We start from the raw sequence: 22,331 nt of genomic DNA, 5'->3' as shown, positions 1-22,331 counted from the left end.
CCTTCCCCACAGTTTTCTTAGCCTGACCTGCTTTAGGGCAGCATTGGACCAGCCCACCAGACAACCAAACTCCTCCGGTGGGCCCTGGCTTCTACATCAGGGGAGTTGAGAGTGCCAAGGTGAGGAGCATGATGATGATGATAGAAGTTAGCATCTGCTTTGTTTTCTTTCAATGCAAGCATAAGTGTGCAGCCTGCCACCCACCCACCCCCAGGCTGCAATAGGATACTGGTAGCTTGCTTGCACTTGAAATGAGGCCTTTAGGCTTGTGGAGGGAGACGGGTGTCCACACTCAGTCCCCAGCCACCAGGGGTCGGCCAGGTGTCCATACTCGGACCCCAGTCACCCCTATTTGTCCAGGTGCAAATTATACACAAGCACGCATACCAAAACATTACCTGTGCCCTCTCCAGTGCATTTAGTGGGAAGGCCAGCCTATTCCGATGTAGTGTGTGCACGCCAACCCCTTGTTCATGGTACATGCGAAGATGCCTCCCGCCCTGAACCTGTCGCTGCAGACTTGCAACTATCCCCGTTCAAATCCTTGTCCCAGGGCAGTGTTCAATTGTACCTCCCCCATTCCTTGCAATGCAAGCGCAAGTATGCAGCCTGCCACCAACCCACCCCCAGGCTGCAATACCATACTGCTTGCTTGCTTGCACTTGGAATTGGGCCTTTTAGGCATGTGGAGGCGGAATCTGGCCACCACGTCATGGCTGCGTCGGTGGCCTGGTATCCATACTCAGTCCCCAGCCGCCCGGCGGCCGGGTGTCCACCCTTGGTCCCCAGATGCCTGGGGGTGGCCGGGTGTCCATAAATGGTCCCCAGCCGCCACTATTTGTACCGGTGCGCCTTATACACAAGCGTGCATAACAAAACATTACCTGTGCCCTCCCCAGTGCATTTAGTGGGAAGGACAGCCTAACCACAATCACGTGGATAAGTGAATGTAGCCTTCACACTGGGTTAATATTGTGGAAGCCGGGACACAGTTGGACACTGGGATGCAACACGTCCTCCAGACATAGAGGATTGCGGGTCCTGGGTCAATCAGGCTTCAACACAAAGTTCAGAAGGTAGACAGCAGCGGTGGTCGGCCTCCTACACAACGAGTAAATTATTCAAGATCATGAGGCCATCCATCTCCTTAGTTTTCTGTTCCTTGGAATGCAAACGCATGTATGTAGTAGCGGCTAGGCCTGAGGTGGTCAGCGTTTTGGCGCATATCTACCTCCTCTGAGGATTGCTGGATGTTTTCCTGCTACTATCCCAGTTCTATGACTCCCGTTAAAACAAAGCTTCAGGTGATGAATGATGGATGAGGTGGTGGCAAAGGAGAAAGAGCAGGAGGAACAGGGACCATTCACATCAATATCAGGCCAGTCAACCACATGTCTTGTAGGACATGTTTCTGTACCAAAAGGAGCAGTTCGACTACACAGTTATAGGGTATACAGTGAGTGCAATGCCTACCAAAAATTTCGAGGCACTCCAATGCCCCATGGAAGTGACATGGAGGTCAGAGGGCCTTAAGTAAACCATTATTTCCATTTATAGCAACTGGGTCTCCTGTACACTGTTGGCCTAAGCAGTGAATGGAAGGCTTTCCAAAAATTATGAGGAGCTGCAATGCACCTTGAAACAGACGTGGATTACAGTGTACTAAAAACCTTCTACCCATTTTTGGGGAGTGGGTCTCCCTTAGTGTTCGCCTCTGCATTGAAAAGCAAAACCTGACTAAAATTAGGAGGAAATGCAATGCCCGTTGGTAGAAGCGTGGAGGTTAGAGGTAATTAAAAACAATATTTCAATGCCCCTTGGAAGAGCTGTGCAGTTCAGAGTGGTTTAACAAGACGGTTTTAATGCCCCTTGGAAGAGACGTGGAGGTCCCAGTGGAATCAAAAGACAATATCAATGCCCCTTGGAAGATTGGTGGAGATCCCAGTGGAATAAAAAGACAATATCAATGCCCCTTGGAAGAGTGGTGGAGGTTACAATGGAATAAAAAGAAAATATCAATGCCCCTTGGAAGAGTGGTGGAGGTACCAGTGGAATAAAACGACAAAACCAATGACGCTTGGAAGAGACGTGGAGGTCACAGTAGCTTAACAAGACAGTTTTAATGCCCATTGGAAGAGACGTGGAGTTCAGAGTGGTTCAACTAGACGGTTTTAATGCCCCTTGAAAAAGACGTGGAGGTCACAGTAGCTTAACAAGACAGTTTTAAGTCCTCTTGGAAGAGACATGGAGGTCCTAGTGGAATAAAAAGACAATATCAATGCCCCTTGGAAGAGTGGTGGAGGTCTTAGTGGAATAAAAAGATATCAATGCCCCTTGGAAGAGTGGTGGAGGTCGCAGTGGAATAAAAAGACAATATCAATGCCCCTTTGAAGAGGGGTGGAGGTCGCAGTGGAAAAAAAGACAATATCAATGCCCCTTGGAAGAGTGGTGGAGGTCGCAGTGGAACAAAAAGACAATATCAATGACCCTTGGAAGAGACGTGGAGGTCACAGTAGCTTAACAAGACGATTTTAATGCCCCTTGGAAGAGACGTGGAGGTCCCAGTGGAATAAAAAGAAAATATCAATTCCACTTGGAAGAGTGGTGGAGGTCCCAGAGGAATAAAAAGACAATATCAATGCCCCTTGGAAGAGTGGTGGAGGTTACAGTGTAATAAAAAGACAATATCAATGCCCCTTCAAAGAGTTGTTTAGGTCGAAGTGGAATAAAAAGACAAAATCAATGCCCCTTGGAAGAGTGGTGGAGGTTACAGTGGATTAAAAAGACATTATCAATGCCCCTTGGATGAGTGGTGGAGGTCACAGTGGAATAAAAAGACAATATCAATGACCGTTGGAAGAGACGTGGAGGTCAGAGTAGCTTAACAAGACGATTTTAATGCCCCTTGGAAGAGACGTGGAGTTTAGAGTGGTTTAACAAGATGGTTTTAATGCCCCTTGGAAGAGACGTGGAGGTCACAGTAGCTTAACAAGACGGTTTTAATGCCTCTTGGAAGAGACGTGGAGGTCTCAGTGGAATAAAAAGACAATATCAATTCCCCTTGGAAGAGTGGTGGAGGTCCCAGAGGAATAAAAAGACAATATTAATGCCCCTTGGAAGAGTGGTGGAGGTTACAGTGTAATTAAAAGACAATATCAATGCAACTTGGAAGAGTGGTTTAGGTCGAAGTGGAATAAAATGACAATATCAATGCCCCTTGGAAGAGTGGTGGAGGTCGCAATGGAATGAAAAGACAATATCAATGCCCCTTGGATGAGTGGTGGAGGTCGCAGTGGAATAAAAAGACAATATCAATGACCCTTGCAAGAGACGTGGAGGTCACAGTAGCTTAAAAAGACTGTTTTAATGCACATTGGAAGAGACGTGGAGTTCAGAGTGGTTTAACAAGATTGTTTTAATGCCCCTTGAAAGAGATGTGAAGGTCCCAGTGGAATAAAAAGACAATATCAATGCCCCTTGGAAGAGTGGTGGAGGTCGCAGTGGAATAAAAAGACAATATCAATGCCCCTTGGAAAAGTGGTGGAGGTCCGTGTGGAATAAAAAGACAATATCAATGACTCTTGGAAGAGACGTGGAGGTCACAGTAGCTTAACAAGATAATTTTAATGCCAATTGGAAGAGACGTGGAGTTCAGAGTGGTTTAAGAAGACAGTTTTAATGCCCCTTGGAAGAGACGTGGAGGTCACAGTAGCTTAACAAGACGGTTTTAATGCCCCTAGGAAAAGACGTGGAGTTCAGAGTGGTTTAACAAGACGGTTTTAATGCCCCTTGGAAGAGACGTGGAGGTCCCAGTGGAATAAAAAGACAATATCAATGCCTCTAGGAAGAAAGGTGAGATACCAGTGTAACAAAATGATAATATCAATGCCCCTTGGAAGAGTGGTGGAGGTCGCAGTGGAATAAAAAGACAATATCAATGCCCTTTGGAATACTGGTGGAGGTCCCAGTGGAATAAAAAGTCAATATCAATGACCCTTGGAACAGACATGGAGGTCACAGTGGCTTAACAAGATGATTTTAATGCCCCTTGGAAGAGACGTGGAGTTCAGAGTGGTTTAACAAGACGGGTTTAATGCCCCTTGGAAGAGACGTTGAGGTCACAGTGGAATAAAAAGACAATATCAATGACTCTTGGAAGAGGAGTGGAGGTCACAGTAGCTTAACAAGACAATTTTAATGCCCACTGGAAGAGACGTGGAGTTCAGAGTGGTTTAACAAGACTGTTTTAACGCCCCTTGGAAGAAACGTGAAGGTCACAGTAGCTTAACAAGACGGTTTTAATGCCCCTTGGAAGAGACGTGTACTTCAGAGTGGTTTAACAAGACGGTTTTAATGCCCCTTGGAAGAGACGTGGAGGTCCCAGTGTAATAAAAAGACAATATCAATGCCCCTTGGAAGAGTGGTGGAGGTTACAGTGGAATAAAAAGACAATATCAATGCCCTTTGGAAGAGTGGTCGAGGTCGCAGTGGAATAAAAAGACAATATCAGTGCCCCTTGGAAGAGTGGTGAAGGTCCCAATGGAATAAAAAGACAATATCAACGACCCTTGGAAGAGACGTGGAGGTCACAGTAGCTTAACAAGACAGTTTTAATGCCCCTTGGAAGAGAAGTGGAGTTCAGAGTGGTTTAACAAGACTGTTTTAATGCCCTTTGGAAGAGACGTGAAGGTCACAGTAGCTTAACAAGACGGTTTTAATGCCCCTTGGAAAAGACGTTTAGTTCAGAGTGATTTAACAAGACGGTTTTAATGCCCCTTGGAAGAGACGTGGAGTCCCAGAGGAATAAAAAGACAATATCAATGCCCATTTAAGAGTGGTGGAGGTCCCAGTGGAATAAAAGGACAATATCAATGCCCCTTTAAAGAGTGGTGGAGGTTACAATGGAATAAAAAGACAATATCAGTGCCCTTTGGAAGAGTGGTCGAGGTCGCAGTGGAATAAAAAGACAATATCAATGGACCTTGGAAAAGTGGTGGAGGTCCCAATGGAATAAAAAGACAATATCAATGACCCTTGGAAGAGACATGGAGGTCACAATAGCTTAGCAAGACGGTTTTAATGCCTCTTGGAAGAGACATGGAGGTCGTAGTGGAATAAAAAGACAATATCAATGACTCTTGGAAGAGGAGTGGAGGTCACAGTAGCTTAACAAGACAATTTTAATGCCCACTGGAAGAGACGTGGAGTTCAGAGTGGTTTAACAAGACGGTTTTAACGCCCCTTGGAAGAAACGTGAAGGTCACAGTAGCTTAACAAGACGGTTTTAATGCCCCTTGGAAGAGACGTGTAGTTCAGAGTGGTTTAACAAGACGGTTTTAATGCCCCTTGGAAGAGACGTGGACGTCCCAGTGTAATAAAAAGACAATATCAATGCCCCTTGGAAGAGTGGTGGAGGTTACAGTGGAATAAAAAGACCATATCAATGCACCATGGAAGAGTGGTGGAGGTCGTAGTGGAATAAAAAGACAATATCAATGCCCATTGGAAGAGTGGTGGAGGTCGCAGTGGAATAAAAAGACAATATCCATGTCCCCTGGAAGAGACGTGGAGGTCACAGTAGCTTAACAAGACGATTTTAATGCCCCTTGGAAGAGACGTGGAGTTCAGAGTGGTTTAACAAGACGATTTTAATTCCCCTTGGAAGAGACGTGGAGGTCACAGTAGCTTAACAAGACGGTTTTAATGCCCCTTGGAAGACACGTGGAGTTAAGAGTGGTTTAACAAGACGGTTTTAATCCCCCTTGGAAGAGACGTTGAGGTCTCAGTGGAGTAAAAAGACAATATCAGTGCCCTTTGGAAGAGTGGTGGAGGTCCCAGTGGAATAAAAAGACAATATCAATGCAACTTGGAAGAGTGGTGGAGGTCCCAGTGGAATAAAAGGACAATATCAATGCCCCTTGGAAGAGTGGTTGAGGTCGCAGTGGAATAAAAAGACAATATCTATGCCCCTTGGAAGAGTGGTGGAGGTCCCTGTGGAATAAAAAGACAATATCCATGACTATTGGAAGAGGCGTGGAGGTCACAATAGCTTAAAAAGAAAATTTTAATGCCACTTGGAAGAGATGTGAAGTTCAGAGTGGTTTAGCAATACAGTTTTAATGCCCCTTGGAAGAGACGTGGAGGTCACAGTAGCTTAACAAGATGGTTTTAATGCCCCTTGGAAGAGACGTGGAGTTCAGAGTGGTTTAACAAGACGGTTTTAATGCCCTTTGGAAGAGACGTGGAGGTCCCAGTGGAATTTAAAGATAATATCAATTCCCCTTAGAAGAACGGTGGAGGTACCAGTGGAATAAAAAGACAATATCAATGCCCCTTGGAAGAGTGGTGGAGTTCGTATTGGAATAAAAAGACAATATCAATGATCTTTGGAAGAGTTGTGGAGGTCCCAGTGGAATAAAAAGACAATATCAATGACCCTTTGAAGAGACGTGGAGGTCACAGTAGCTTACCAAGACGATTTTAAAGCCCTTTGGAAGAGACGTGGAGTTCAGAGTAGTTTAACATGAAGTTTATAATGCTCCTTGGATTAGACGTGGAGGTCACAGTGGAATAAAAAGAAAATATCAATAACTCTTGGAAGAGATGAGGAGGTCACAGTAGCATAACAACACAATTTTAATGCCCCTTGGAAGAGAAGTGGAGTTCAGGGTGGTTTAACAAGACGGTTTTAATGCCCCTTGGAAGAGACGTGGATATCACAGTAGCTTAACAAGACGGTTTTAATGCCCCTTGGATGAGACGTGGAGGTCCTAGAGGAATAAAAAGACAATATCAATGCCCCTTGGACGATTTCTGGAGGTCCCAGTGGAATAAGAAGACAAAAACAATGCCCCTTGGATGAGTGGTGGAGGTTGCAGTGGAATAAAAAGTCAATATCAATGCCCCTTGGATGAGTGGTGGAGTTCGCAGTGGAATAAAAAGACAATATCAATGACCATAGAAGAGACTTGGAGGTCACTGTAGCTTAACAAGACAGTTTTAATGCCCCTTGGAAGAGACGTGGAGGTCCCAGTGGAATAAAAAGACAATATCAATGCACCTTGGAAGAGTGGTTGAGGTCGCAGTGGAAGAAAAAGACAATATCAATGCCCTCTGGAAGAGTTGTGGAGGTCCCAGTGGAATAAAAAGACAATATCAATGACCCTTGGAAGAGATGTGTAGGTCACAGTAGCTTAACAAGACAATTTTAAAGCCCCTTGGAAGAGACGTGGAGTTCAGAGTGGTTTAACAAGACGGTTATAATGCCCCTTGGAAGAGACATGAAGGTCACAGTGGACTAAAAGGACAATATGAATGACTCTTGGAAGAGACGTGGAGGTCACCGCAGCTTAACAAGATGATTTTAATGCCCCTTAGAAGAGACGTGGAGTTCAGATTGGTTTAACAAGATGGTTTTAATGCCCTTTGGAAGAGACGTGGAGGTCACAGTAGCTTAACAAGACAGTTTTAATGCCCCTTGGAAGAGACTTGGAGGTCCTAATGGAATAAAAAGACAATATCAATGCCCCTTGGAAGAGTGGTGGAGGTTACAGTGGAACAAAAAGACAATATCAATGCCCCTTGGAAGAGTGGTGGAGGTCCCAGAGGAATAAAATGACAATATCAATGCCCCTTGGAAGAGTGGTGGAGGTTACAGTGTAATTAAAAGACAATATCAATGCAACTTGGAAGAGTGGTTTAGGTCGAAGTGGAATAAAAAGACAATATCAATGCCCCTTGGAAGAGTTGTGGAGGTCGCAGTGGAATGAAAAGACAATATCAATGCCCCTTGGATGAGTGGTGGAGGTCGCAGTGGAATAAAAAGACAATATCAATGACCCTTGCAAGAGACGTGGAAGTCACAGTAGCTTAACAAGATAATTTTAATGCCCCTTGGAAGAGACGTGGAGTTCAGAGTGGTTTAAGAAGACAGTTTTAATGCCCCTTGGAAGAGACGTGTAGATCACAGTAGCTTAACAAGACGGTTTTAATGCCCCTTGGAAGAGACGTTGAGTTCAGAGTGGGTTAACAAGACGGTTTTAATGCACCTTGGATGAGACGTGGAGGTCCCAGTAGAACAAAAAGACAATATCAATGCCCCTTGGACGAGTGGTTCAGGTCCCAGTGGAATAAAAAGACAATATCAATGCCCCTTGGAAGAGTGGTGGAGGTTACAATGGAATAAAAAGACAAAATCAATGCCCCTTGGAAGAAAGGTGGAGGTCGCAGTGGAATTCAAAGAAAATATCAATGCCCCTTGGAAGAGTGGTGGAGGCCCCAGTGGAATAAAAAGACAATATCAATGACCCTTGGAAGAGACGTGGAGGTCACCGCAGCTTAACAAGATGATTTTAATGCCCCTTGGAAGAGACGTGGAGTTCAGATTGGTTTAACAAGATGGTTTTAATGCCCCTTGGAAGAGACATGGAGGTCACAGTAGCTTAACAAGACAGTTTTAATGCCCCTTGGAAGAGACTTGGAGGTCCTAAAGGAATAAAAAGACAATATCAATGCCCCTTGGAAGAGTGGTGGAGGTTACAGTGGAACAAAAAGACAATATCAATGCCCCTTGGAAGAGTGGTGGAGGTCCTAGAGGAATAAAATGGCAATATCAATGCCCCTTGGAAGAGTGGTGGAGGTTACAGTGTAATTAAAAGACAATATCAATGCAACTTGGAAGAGTGGTTTAGGTCGAAGTGGAATAAAATGACAATATCAATGCCCCTTGGAAGAGTGGTGGAGGTCGCAGTGGAATGAAAAGACAATATCAATGCCCCTTGGATGAGTGGTGGAGGTCGCAGTGGAATAAAAAGACAATATCAATGACTCTTGCAAGAGACGTGGAGGTCACAGTAGCTTAACAAGATAATTTTAATGCCCCTTGGAAGAGACGTGGAGTTCAGAGTGGTTTAAGAAGACAGTTTTAATGCCCCTTGGAAGAGACGTGGAGGTCACAGTAGCTAAAAAGACGGTTTTAATGCCCCTAGGAACAGACGTGGAGTTCAGATTGGTTTAACAAGATGGTTTTAATGCCCCTTGGAAGAGATGTGGCGATCCCAGTGGAATAAAAAGACAATATCAATGCCCCTAGGAAGAAAGGTGAGATACCAGTGTAATAAAAAGATAATATCAATGCCCCTTGGAAGAGTGGTGGAGGTCGCAGTGGAATAAAAAGACAATATCAATGCCCTTTGGAATGCTGGTGGAGGTCACAGTGGAATAAAAAGACAATATCAATGACCCTTGGAAGAGACATGGAGGTCACAGTAGCTTAACAAGATGAATTTAATGCCCCTTGGATGAGACGTGGAGTTCAGAGTGGTTTAACAAGACGGGTTTAATACCCCTTGGAAGAGACGTTGAGGTCACAGTGAAATAAAAAGACAATATCAATGACTCTTGGAAGAGGAGTGGAGGTCACAGTAGCTTAACAAGACAATTTTAATGCCCCTTGGAAGAGACGAGGAGTCCCATTGGAATAAAAAGACAATATCAATGCCAATTTAAGAGTGGTGGAGGTCCCAGTGGAATAAAAGGACAATATCAATGCCCATTTGAAGAGTGGTGGAGGTTACAATTGAATAAAAAGACAATATCAATGCCCTTTGGAAGAGTGGTCGAGGTCGCAGTGGAATAAAAAGACAATATCAATGGACCTTGGAAGAGTGGTGGAGGTCCCAATGGAATAAAAAGACAATATCAATGACCCTTGGAAGAGACATGGAGGTCACAGTAGCTTAGCAAGACGGTTTTAATGCCTCTTGGAAGAGACATGGAGGTCGTAGTGGAATAAAAAGACAATATCAATGCCCCTTGGAAGAGTGGTGGAGGTTACAGTGGAATAAAAAGACCATATCAATGCACCATGGAAGAGTGGTGGAGGTCGTAGTGGAATAAAAAGACAATATGAATGCCCATTGGAAGAGTGGTGGAGGTCGCAGTGGAATAAAAAGACAATATCCATGTCCCTTGGAAGAGACGTGGAGGTCACAGTAGCTTAACAAGACGATTTTAATGCCCCTTGGAAGAGACGTGAAGTTCAGAGTGGTTTAACAAGATGATTTTAATGCCCCTTGGAAGAGACGTGGAGGTCACAGTAGCTTAACAAGATGGTTTTAATGCCCCTTGGAAGACACGTGGAGTTCAGAGTGGTTTAACAAGACGGTTTTAATCCCCCTTGGAAGAGACGTTGAGGTCTCAGTGGAATAAAAAGACAATATCAGTGCCCTTTGGAAGAGTGGTGGAGGTCCCAATGGAATAAAAAGACAATATCAATGCAACTTGGAAGAGTGGTGGAGGTCCCAGTGGATTAAAAAGACAATATCAATGCCCCTTGGAAGAGTGGTTGAGGTCGCAGTGGAATAAAAAGACAATATCTATGCCCCTTGGAAGAGTGGTGGAGTTCCCTGTGGAATAAAAAGACAATATCAATGACTATTGGAAGAGACGTGGAGGTCACAGTAGCTTAAAAAGACAATTTTAATGCCACTTGGAAGAGACGTGAAGTTCAGAGTGGTTTAGCAAGACAGTTTTAATGCCCCTTGGAAGAGACATGGAGGTCACAGTAGCTTAACAATATGGATTTAATGCCCCTTGGAAGAGACGTGGAGTTCAGAGTGGTTTAACAAGACGGTTTTAATGCCCCTTGGAAGAGACGTGGAGGTCCCAGTGGAATTTAAAAATAATATCAATTCCCCTTGGAAGAACGGTGGAGGTAACAGTGGAATAAAAAGACAATATCAATGCCCCTTGGAAGAGTGGTGGAGGTCGTATTGGAATAAAAAGACAATTTCAATGATCTTTGGAAGAGTTGTGGAGGTCCCAGTGGAATAAAAAGACAATATCAATGACCCTTGGATGAGACGTGGAGGTCACAGTAGCTTACTAAGACGATTTTAAAGCCCATTGGAAGAGACGTGGAGTTCAGAGGGGTTTAACAAGACGTTTATAATGCCCCTTGCAAGAGACGTGGAGGTCACAGTGGAATAAAAAGAAAATATCAATGACTCTTGGAAGAGATGAGGAGGTCACAGTAGCTTAACAACACAATTTTAATGCCCCTTGGAAGAGAAGTGGAGTTCAGGGTGGTTTAACATTACGGTTTTAATGCCCCTTGGAAGAGACGTGGATATCACAGTAGCTTAACAAGACGGTTTTAATGCCCCTTGGAAGAGACGTGGATATCACAGTAGCTTAACAAGACGGTTTTAATGCCCCTTGGATGAGACGTGGAGGTCCTAGAGGAATAAAAAGACAATATCAATACCCCTTGGACGATTTGTGGAGGTCCCAGTGGAATAAGAAGACAAAAACAATGCCCCTTGGATGAGTGGTGGAGGTTGCAGTGGAATAAAAAGACAATATCAATGCCCCTTGGATGAGTGGTGGAGGTCGCAGTGGAATAAAAAGACAATATCAATGACCATAGAAGAGACGTGGAGGTTACTGTAGCTTAACAAGACAGTTTTAATGCCCCTTGGAAGAGACGTGGAGGTCCCAGTGGAATAAAAAGACAATATCAATGCACCTTGGAAGAGTGGTTGAGGTCGCAAAGGAATAAAAAGACAATATCAATGCCCCTTGGAAGAGTTGTGGAGGTCCGAGTGGAATAAAAAGACAATATCAATGACTGTTGGAAGAGATGTGGAGGTCACAGTAGCTTAACAAGACAATTTTAAAGCCCCTTGGAAGAGACGTGGAGTTCAAAGTGGTTTAACAAGACGGTTTTAATGCCCCTTGGAAGAGACGTGGAGATCACAGTAGCTTAACAAGACGGTTTTATTGCCCCTTGGAAGAGATGTTGAGATCAGAGTGGGTTAACAAGATGGTTTTAATGCACCTTGGATGAGACGTGGAGGTCCCAGTGGAATAAAAAGACAATATTAATTCCCCTTGGACGAGTGGTTCAGGTCCCAGTGGAATAAAAAGACAATATCAATGCCCCTTGGAAGAGTGGTGGAGGTTACAATGGAATAAAAAGACAATATCAATGCCCCTTGGAAGAGCGGTGGAGGTCGCAGTGGAATACAAAGACAATATCAATGCCCCTTGGAAGAGTGGTGGAGTCCCCAGTGGAATGAAAAGACAATATCAATGACCCTTGGAAGAGACGTGGAGGTCACCGTAGCTTAAGAAGACGATTTTAATTCCCCTTGGAAGAGACGTGGAGTTCAGATTGGTTTAACAAGATGGTTTTAATGCCCCTTGGAAGAGACGTGGAGGTCACAGTAGCTTAACAAGACGGTTTTAATGCCCCTTGGAAGAGACTTGGAGGTCCTAATGGAATAAAAAGACAATATCAATGCCCCTTGGAAGAGTGGTGGAGGTTACAGTAGAACAAAAAGACAATATCAATGCCCCTTGGAAGAGTGGTGGAGGTCGTAGTGGAATAAAAAGACAATATCAATGCCCCCTTGGAAGAGTGGTGGAGGTCGCAGTGGAATAAAAAGGCACTATCAATGCCTCTTGGAAGAGACGTGGAGGTCACCGTAGCTTAACAAGACGATTTTAATGCCCCTTGGAAGAGACGTGGAGTTCAGATTGGATTAACAAGACGGTTTTAATGTCCCTTGGAAGAGACGTGGAGGTTACAGTAGCTTAACAAGTCGGTTTTAAAGGCCCCTTGGAAGAGACCTGGAGTTCAGAGTGGTTTAACAAGACGGTTTTAATGCCACTTGAAAGAGACGTGGAGGTCCCAGTGGAATAAAAAGACAATATCAATGCCCCTTGGAAGAGTGGTGGAGGTCCCAGTGGAATAAAAACACAATATCAATGCCCCTTGGAAGAGTGGATGAGGTCGCAGTGGAATAAAAAGACAATATCAATGACTCTTGGAAGAGACATGGTGGTCACAGTAGTTTAACAAGACAATTTTAATGCCACTTGGAAGAGATGTGGAGTTCGGAGTGGTTTAACAAGACAGTTTTAATGCCCCTTGGAAGAGACGTGGAGGTCACAGTAGCTTAATAAGACGGTTTTAATGCCCCTTGGAACAGACGTGGAGTTCAGAGTGGTTTTACAAGACGGTTATAATGCCCCTTGGAAGAGACGCGGAGGTCACAGTGGAATAAAAAGACAATATCAATGACTCTTGGAAGAGTCGTGGAGGTCACAGTAGCTTAACAAGACAATTTTAATGCCCCTTGGAAAAGACGTGTTGCTCAGATTGGTTTAAGAAGACGGTGTTAATGCCCCTTGGAAGAGACGTGGAGGTCACAGTAGCTTAACAAGACGGTTTTAATGCCCCTTGGAAGAGACGTTGAGTTCAGAGTGGGTTAACAAGACGGTTTTAATGCACCTTGGATGAGATGTGGAGGTCCCAGTGGAATAAAAAGACAATATCAATGCCCCTTGGACGAGTGGTTCAGGTCCCAGTGGAATAAAAAGACAAAATCAATGCCCCTTGGAAGAGTGGTGGAGGTTACAATGGAATAAGAAGACAATATCAATGCCCCTTGGAAGAGCGGTGGAGGTCGCAGTGGAATTCAAAGACAATATCATTACCCCTTGGAAGAGTGGTGGAGGCCCCAGTGGAATAAAAAGACAATATCAATGACCCTTGGAAGAGACGTGGATGTCACCGTAGCTTAGCAAGACGATTTTAATGCACCTTGGAAGAGACGTGGAGTTCAGATTGGTTTAACAAGATGGTTTTAATGCCCCTTGGAAGAGACGTGGAGGTCACAGTAGCTTAACAAGACAGTTTTAATGCCCCTTGGAAGAGACTTGGAGGTCCTAATGGAATAAAAAGACAATATCAATGCCCCTTGGAAGAGTGGTTGAGGTTACAGTGGAACAAAAAGACAATATCAATGCCCCTTGGAAGAGTGGTGGAGGTCGTAGAGGAATAAAAAGACAATATCAATGCCCCTTGGAAGAGTGGTGGAGGTCGCAGTGTAATAAAAAGACAATATCAATGCCCCTTGGAAGAGACGTGGAGATCACCGTAGCTTAACAAGACGATTTTAATGCCCCTTGGAAGAGACGTGGAGTTCAGATTGGTTTAACAAGACGGTTTTAATGCCCCTTGGAAGAGACGTGGAGGTTACAGTAGCTTAACAAGACCGTTTTAAAGGCCCCTTGGAAGAGACCTGGAGTTCAGAGTGGTTTAACAAGACGGTTTTATTGCCACTTGAAAGAGACGTGGAGGTCCCAGTGGATTAAAAAGACAATATCAATGCCCCTTGGAAGAGTGGTGGAGGTCCCCGTGGAATAAAAAGACAATATCAATGCCCCTTGGAAGAGTGGATGAGGTCGCAGTGGAATAAAAAGACAATATCAATGACTCTTGGAAGAGACGTCGTGGTCACAGTAGTTTAACATGACAATTTTAATGCCACTTGGAAGAGATGTGGAGTTCGGAGTGGTTTAACAAGACCGTTTTAATGCCCCTTGGAAGAGACGTGGAAGTCACAGTAGCTTAACAAGACGGTTTTAATGCCCCTTGGAACAGACGTGAAGTTCAGAGTGGTTTTACAAGACGGTTATAATGCCCCTTGGAAGAGACGTGGAGGTCACAGTGGAATACAAAGACAATATCAATGACTCTTGGAAGAGATGTGGGGGTCACAGTAGCTTAACAAGACAATTTTAATGCCCCTTGGAAGAGAAGTGGAGTTCCGAGTGGTTTAACAAGACGGTTATAATGCCCCTTGGAAGAGACGTGGAGGTCACAGTGGAATAAAAGGACTATATCAATGACTCTTGGAAGAGACGTGGAGGTCACAGTAGCTTAACAAGACAATTTTAATGCCACTTGGAAGAGACGTGGAACTCAGAGTGGTTTAACAAGACGGTTTTAATGCCCTTTGGAAGAGACGTGGAGGTCACAGAAGCTTAACAAGACGGTTTTAATGCCCCTTGGAAGAGACGTTGAGTTCAGAGTGGGTTAACAAGATGGTTTTAATGCACCTTGGATGAGACGTGGAGGTCCCAGTGGAATAAAAAGACAATATCAATGCCCCTTGGAAGAGTGGTGGAGGTTACAATGGAATAAAAAAACAATATCAATGCCCCTTGGAAGAGTGGTGGAGGTCGCAGTGGAATAAAAAGGCAACATCAATGCCCCTTGGAAGAGACGTGGAGGTCACCGTAGCTTAACAAGACGATTTTAATGCCCCTTGGAAGAGACGTGGCTTTCAGATTGGTTTAACAAGACGGTTTTAATGCCCCTTGGAAGAGACGTGGAGGTTACAGTATCTTAACAAGACGGTTTTAAAGGCCCCTTGGAAGAGACCTGGAGTTCAGAGTGGTTTAACAAGACGGTTTTAATGCCACTTGGAAGAGACGTGGAGGTCCCAGTGGAATAAAAAGACAATATCAATGCCCCTTGAAAGAGTGGTGGAGGTCCCAGTGGAATAAAAAGACAATATCAATGCCCCTTGGAAGAGTGGATGATGTCGCAGTGGAATAAAAAGACAATATCAATGACTCTTGGAAGAGACGTGGTGGTCACAGTAGTTTAACAAGACAATTTTAATGCCACTTGGAAGAGATGTGGAGTTCGGAGTGGTTTAACAAGACAGTTTTAATGCCCCTTGGAAGAGACGTGGAGGTCACAGTAGCTTAAGAAGACGGTTTTAATGCCCCTTGGAACAGACGTGGAGTTCAGAGTGGTTTTACAAGACGGTTATAATGCCCCTTGGAAGAGACGCGGAGGTCACAGTGGAATACAAAGATAATATCAATGACTCTTGGAAGAGACGTGGAGGTCACAGTAGCTTAACAAGACAATTTTAATGCCCCTTGGAAGAGACGTGGAGTTCAGAGTGGTTAAACAAGACTGTTATAATGCCCCTTAGAAGAGACGTGGAGGTCACAGTGGAATAAAAGGACAATATCAATGACTCTTGGAAGAGACGTGGAGGTCACAGTAGCTTAACAAGACAATTTTAATGCCCCTTGGAAAAGACGTGGTGCTAAGAGTGGTTTAACAAGACGGTTTTAATGCCCCTTGGAAGAGACGTGGAGGTCACAGTAGCTTAACAAGACGGTTTTAATGCCCCTTGGAAGAGACGTTGAGTTCAGAGTGGGTTAACAAGACGGTTTTAATGCACCTTGGATGAGACGTGGAGGTCCCAGTGGAATAAAAAGACAATATCAATGTCCTTTGGACGAGTGGTTCAGGTCCCAGTGGAATAAAAAGACAATATCAATGCCCCTTGGAAGAGTGGTGGAGGTTACAATGGAATAAAAAGACAATATCAATGCCCCTTTGAAGAGCGGTGGAGGTCGCAGTGGAATTCAAAGACAATATCAATGCCCCTTGGAAGAGTGGTGGAGGCCCCAGTGGAATAAAAAGACAATATCAATGACCCTTGAAAGAGACGTGGAGGTCACAGTAGCTTAACAAGACGATTTTAATGCACCTTGGAAGAGACGTGGAGTTCAGATTGGTTTAACAAGATGGTTTTAATGCCCCTTGGAAAAGACGTGGAGGTCACAGTAGCTTAACAAGACAGTTTTAATGCCCCTTGGAAGAGACTTGGAGGTCCTAATGGAATAAAAAGACAATATCAATGCCCCTTGGAAGAGTGGTTGAGGTTACAGTGGAACAAAAAGACAATATCAATGCCCCTTGGAAGAGTGGTGGAGATTGTAGTGGAATAAAAAGACAATATCAATGCCCCTTGGAAGAGTGGTGGAGGTCGAAGTGTAATAAAAAGACAATATCAATGCCTCTTGGAAGAGACGTGGAGGTCACCGTAGCTTAACAAGACGATTTTAATGCCCCTTGGAAGAGACGTGGAGTTCAGATTGGTTTAACAAGGCGGTTTTAATGCCCCTTGGAAGAGACGTGGAGGTTACAGTAGCTTAACAAGACGGTTTTAAAGGCCCCTTGGAAGAGACCTGGAGTTCAGAGTGGTTTAACAAGACGGTTTTAATGCCACTTGAAAGAGACGTGGAGGTCCCAGTGGGATAAAAAGACAATATCAATGCCCCTTGGAAGAGTGGTGGAGGTCCCCGTGGAATAAAAAGACAATATCAATGCCCCTTGGAAGAGTGGATGAGGTCGCAGTGGAATAAAAAGACAATATCAATGACTCTTGGAAGAGACGTCGTGGTCACAGTAGTTTAACAAGACAATTTTAATGCCACTTGGAAGAGATGTGGAGTTCGGAGTGGTTTAACAAGACAGTTTTAATGCCCCTTGGAAGAGACGTAGAAGTCACAGTAGCTTAACAAGACGGTTTTAATGACCCTTGGAACAGACGTGGAGTTCAGAGTGGTTTTACAAGACGGTTTTAATGCCCCTTGGAAGAGACGCGGAGGTCACAGTGGAATAAAAAGACAATATCAATGACTCTTGGAAGAGATGTGGAGGTCACAGTAGCTTAACAAGACAATTTTAATGCCCCTTGGAAGAGACGTGGAGTTCAGAGTGGTTTAACAAGACGCTTATAATGCCCCTTGGAATAGACGTGGAGGTCGCAGTGGAATAAAAGGACTATATGAATGACTCTTGGAAGAGACGTGGAGGTCACAGTAGCTTAACAAGACGATTTTAATGCCCCTTGGAAGAGACGTGGAGTTCAGATTGGTTTAACGAGGCGGTTTTAATGCCCCTTGGAAGAGACGTGGAGGTTACAGTAGCTTAACAAGACGGTTTTAAAGGCCCCTTGGAAGAGGCCTGGAGTTCAGAGTGGTTTAACAAGACGGTTTTTATGCCACTTGAAAGAGATGTGGAGGTCCCAGTGGAATAAAAAGACAATATCAATGCCCCTTGGAAGAGTGGTGGAGGTCCCCGTAGAATAAAAAGACAATATCAATGCCCCTTGGAAGAGTGGATGAGGTCGCAGTGGAATAAAAAGACAATATCAATGACTCTTGGAAGAGACGTCGTGGTCACAGTAGTTTAACAAGACAATTTTAATGCCACTTGGAAGAGATGTGGAGTTCGGAGTGGTTTAACAAGACAGTTTTAATGCCCCTTGGAAGAGACGTAGAAGTCACAGTAGCTTAACAAGACGGTTTTAATGCCCCTTGTAACAGACGTGGAGTTCAGAGTGGTTTTACAAGACGGTTATAATGCCCCTTGGAAGAGACGCGGAGGTCCCAGTGGAATAAAAAGACAATATCAATGACTCTTGGAAGAGATGTGGAGGTCACTGTAGCTTAACAAGACAATTTTAATGCCCCTTGGAAGAGACGTGGAACTCAGAGTGGTTTAACAAGACGGTTTTAATGCCCTTTGGAAGAGACGTGGAGGTCACAGAAGCTTAACAAGACGGTTTTAATGCCCCTTGGAAGAGACGTTGATTTCAGAGTGGGTTAACAAGATGGTTTTAATGCACCTTGGATGAGACATGGAGGTCCCAGTGGAATAAAAAGACAATATCAATGCCCCTTGGATGAGTGGTTCAGGTCCCAGTGGAATAAAAAGACAATATCAATGCCCCTTGGAAGAGTGGTGGAGGTTACAATGGAATAAAAAAACAATATCAATGCCCCTTGGAAGAGTGGTGGAGGTCGCAATGGAATTCAAAGACAATATCAATACCCCTTGGAAGAGTGGTGGAGGCCCCAGTGGAATTAAAAGACAATATCAATGACCCTTGGAAGAGACGTGGAGGTCACCGTAGATTAACAAGACGATTTTAATGCCCCTTGGAAGAGACGTGGAGTTCAGATTGGTTTAACAAGATGGTTTTAATGCCCCTTGGAAGAGACGTGGAGGTCACAGTAGCTTAACAAGACAGTTTTAATGCCCCTTGGAAGAGACTTGGAGGTCCTAGTGGAATAAAAAGACAATATCAATGCCCCTTGGAAGAGTGGTTGAGGTTACAGTGGAACAAAAAGACAATATCAATGCCCCTTGGAAGAGTGGTGGAGATTGTAGTGGAATAAAAAGACAATATCAATGCCCCTTGGAAGAGTGGTGGAGGTCGAAGTGTAATAAAAAGACAATATCAATGCCTCTTGGAAGAGACGTGGAGGTCACCGTAGCTTAACAAGACGATTTTAATGCCCCTTGGAAGAGACGTGGAGTTCAGATTGGATTAACAAGGCGGTTTTAATGCCCCTTGGAAGAGACGTGGAGGTTACAGTAGCTTAACAAGACGGTTTTAAAGGCCCCTTGGAAGAGACTTGGAGTTCAGAGTGGTTTAACAAGACGGTTTTAATGCCACTTGAAAGAGACGTGGAGGTCCCAGTGGGATAAAAACACAATATCAATGCCCCTTGGAAGAGTGGTGGAGGTCCCCGTGGAATAAAAAGACAATATCAATGCCCCTTGGAAGAGTGGATGAGGTCGCAGTGGAATAAAAAGACAATATCAATGACTCTTGGAAGAGACGTCGTGGTCACAGTAGTTTAACAAGACAATTTTAATGCCACTTGGAAGAGATGTGGAGTTCGGAGTGGTTTAACAAGACAGTTTTAATGCCCCTTGGAAGAGACGTAGAAGTCACAGTAGCTTAACAAGACGGTTTTAATGACCCTTGGAACAGACGTGGAGTTCAGAGTGGTTTTACAAGACGGTTTTAATGCCCCTTGGAAGAGACGCGGAGGTCACAGTGGAATAAAAAGACAATATCAATGACTCTTGGAAGAGATGTGGAGGTCACAGTAGCTTAACAAGACAATTTTAATGCCCCTTGGAAGAGACGTGGAGTTCAGAGTGGTTTAACAAGACGCTTATAATGCCCCTTGGAATAGACGTGGAGGTCGCAGTGGAATAAAAGGACTATATGAATGACTCTTGGAAGAGACGTGGAGGTCACAGTAGCTTAACAAGACAATTTTAATGCCCCTTGGAAGAGACGTGGAGTTCAGATTGGTTTAACGAGGCGGTTTTAATGCCCCTTGGAAGAGACGTGGAGGTTACAGTAGCTTAACAAGACGGTTTTAAAGGCCCCTTGGAAGAGGCCTGGAGTTCAGAGTGGTTTAACAAGACGGTTTTTATGCCACTTGAAAGAGATGTGGAGGTCCCAGTGGAATAAAAAGACAATATCAATGCCCCTTGGAAGAGTGGTGGAGGTCCCCGTAGAATAAAAAGACAATATCAATGCCCCTTGGAAGAGTGGATGAGGTCGCAGTGGAATAAAAAGACAATATCAATGACTCTTGGAAGAGACGTCGTGGTCACAGTAGTTTAACAAGACAATTTTAATGCCACTTGGAAGAGATGTGGAGTTCGGAGTGGTTTAACAAGACAGTTTTAATGCCCCTTGGAAGAGACGTGGAAGTCACAGTAGCTTAACAAGACGGTTTTAATGCCCCTTGTAACAGACGTGGAGTTCAGAGTGGTTTTACAAGACGGTTATAATGCCCCTTGGAAGAGACGCGGAGGTCCCAGTGGAATAAAAAGACAATATCAATGACTCTTGGAAGAGATGTGGAGGTCACTGTAGCTTAACAAGACAATTTTAATGCCCCTTGGAAGAGACGTGGAACTCAGAGTGGTTTAACAAGACGGTTTTAATGCCCTTTGGAAGAGACGTGGAGGTCACAGAAGCTTAACAAGACGGTTTTAATGCCCCTTGGAAGAGACGTTGATTTCAGAGTGGGTTAACAAGATGGTTTTAATGCACCTTGGATGAGACATGGAGGTCCCAGTGGAATAAAAAGACAATATCAATGCCCCTTGGATGAGTGGTTCAGGTCCCAGTGGAATAAAAAGACAATATCAATGCCCCTTGGAAGAGTGGTGGAGGTTACAATGGAATAAAAAAACAATATCAATGCCCCTTGGAAGAGTGGTGGAGGTCGCAATGGAATTCAAAGACAATATCAATACCCCTTGGAAGAGTGGTGGAGGCCCCAGTGGAATTAAAAGACAATATCAATGACCCTTGGAAGAGACGTGGAGGTCACCGTAGATTAACAAGACGATTTTAATGCCCCTTGGAAGAGACGTGGAGTTCAGATTGGTTTAACAAGATGGTTTTAATGCCCCTTGGAAGAGACGTGGAGGTCACAGTAGCTTAACAAGACAGTTTTAATGCCCCTTGGAAGAGACTTGGAGGTCCTAGTGGAATAAAAAGACAATATCAATGCCCCTTGGAAGAGTGGTTGAGGTTACAGTGGAACAAAAAGACAATATCAATGCCCCTTGGAAGAGTGGTGGAGATTGTAGTGGAATAAAAAGACAATATCAATGCCCCTTGGAAGAGTGGTGGAGGTCGAAGTGTAATAAAAAGACAATATCAATGCCTCTTGGAAGAGACGTGGAGGTCACCGTAGCTTAACAAGACGATTTTAATGCCCCTTGGAAGAGACGTGGAGTTCAGATTGGATTAACAAGGCGGTTTTAATGCCCCTTGGAAGAGACGTGGAGGTTACAGTAGCTTTACAAGACGGTTTTAAAGGCCCCTTGGAAGAGACTTGGAGTTCAGAGTGGTTTAACAAGACGGTTTTAATGCCACTTGAAAGAGACGTGGAGGTCCCAGTGGGATAAAAACACAATATCAATGCCCCTTGGAAGAGTGGTGGAGGTCCCCGTGGAATAAAAAGACAATATCAATGCCCCTTGGAAGAGTGGATGAGGTCGCAGTGGAATAAAAAGACAATATCAATGACTCTTGGAAGAGACGTCGTGGTCACAGTAGTTTAACAAGACAATTTTAATGCCACTTGGAAGAGATGTGGAGTTCGGAGTGGTTTAACAAGACAGTTTTAATGCCCCTTGGAAGAGACGTAGTAGTCACAGTAGCTTAACAAGACGGTTTTAATGACCCTTGGAACAGACGTGGAGTTCAGAGTGGTTTTACAAGACGGTTTTAATGCCCCTTGGAAGAGACGCGGAGGTCACAGTGGAATAAAAAGACAATATCAATGACTCTTGGAAGAGATGTGGAGGTCACAGTAGCTTAACAAGACAATTTTAATACCCCTTGGAAGAGACGTGGAGTTCAGAGTGGTTTAACAAGACGCTTATAATGCCCCTTGGAATAGACGTGGAGGTCGCAGTGGAATAAAAGGACTATATGAATGACTCTTGGAAGAGACGTGGAGGTCACAGTAGCTTAACAAGACAATTTTAATGCCCCTTGGAAGAGACGTGGAGTTCAGATTGGTTTAACAAGGCGGTTTTAATGCCCCTTGGAAGAGACGTGGAGGTTACAGTAGCTTAACAAGACGGTTTTAAAGGCCCCTTGGAAGAGGCGTGGAGTTCAGAGTGGTTTAACAAGACGGTTTTAATGCCACTTGAAAGAGATGTGGAGGTCCCAGTGGAATAAAAAGACAATATCAATGCCCCTTGGAAGAGTGGTGGAGGTCCCCGTAGAATAAAAAGACAATATCAATGCCCCTTGGAAGAGTGGATGAGGTCGCAGTGGAATAAAAAGACAATATCAATGACTCTTGGAAGAGACGTCGTGGTCACAGTAGTT

Source organism: Phyllobates terribilis, unplaced genomic scaffold, assembly GCF_046119375.1.
Source record: "Phyllobates terribilis strain yellow unplaced genomic scaffold, ASM4611937v1 Scaffold_9__5_contigs__length_417890890, whole genome shotgun sequence".
In the NCBI taxonomy this organism is placed as follows: domain Eukaryota; kingdom Metazoa; phylum Chordata; class Amphibia; order Anura; family Dendrobatidae; genus Phyllobates; species Phyllobates terribilis.
This window is presented reverse-complemented; position numbering follows the sequence as displayed.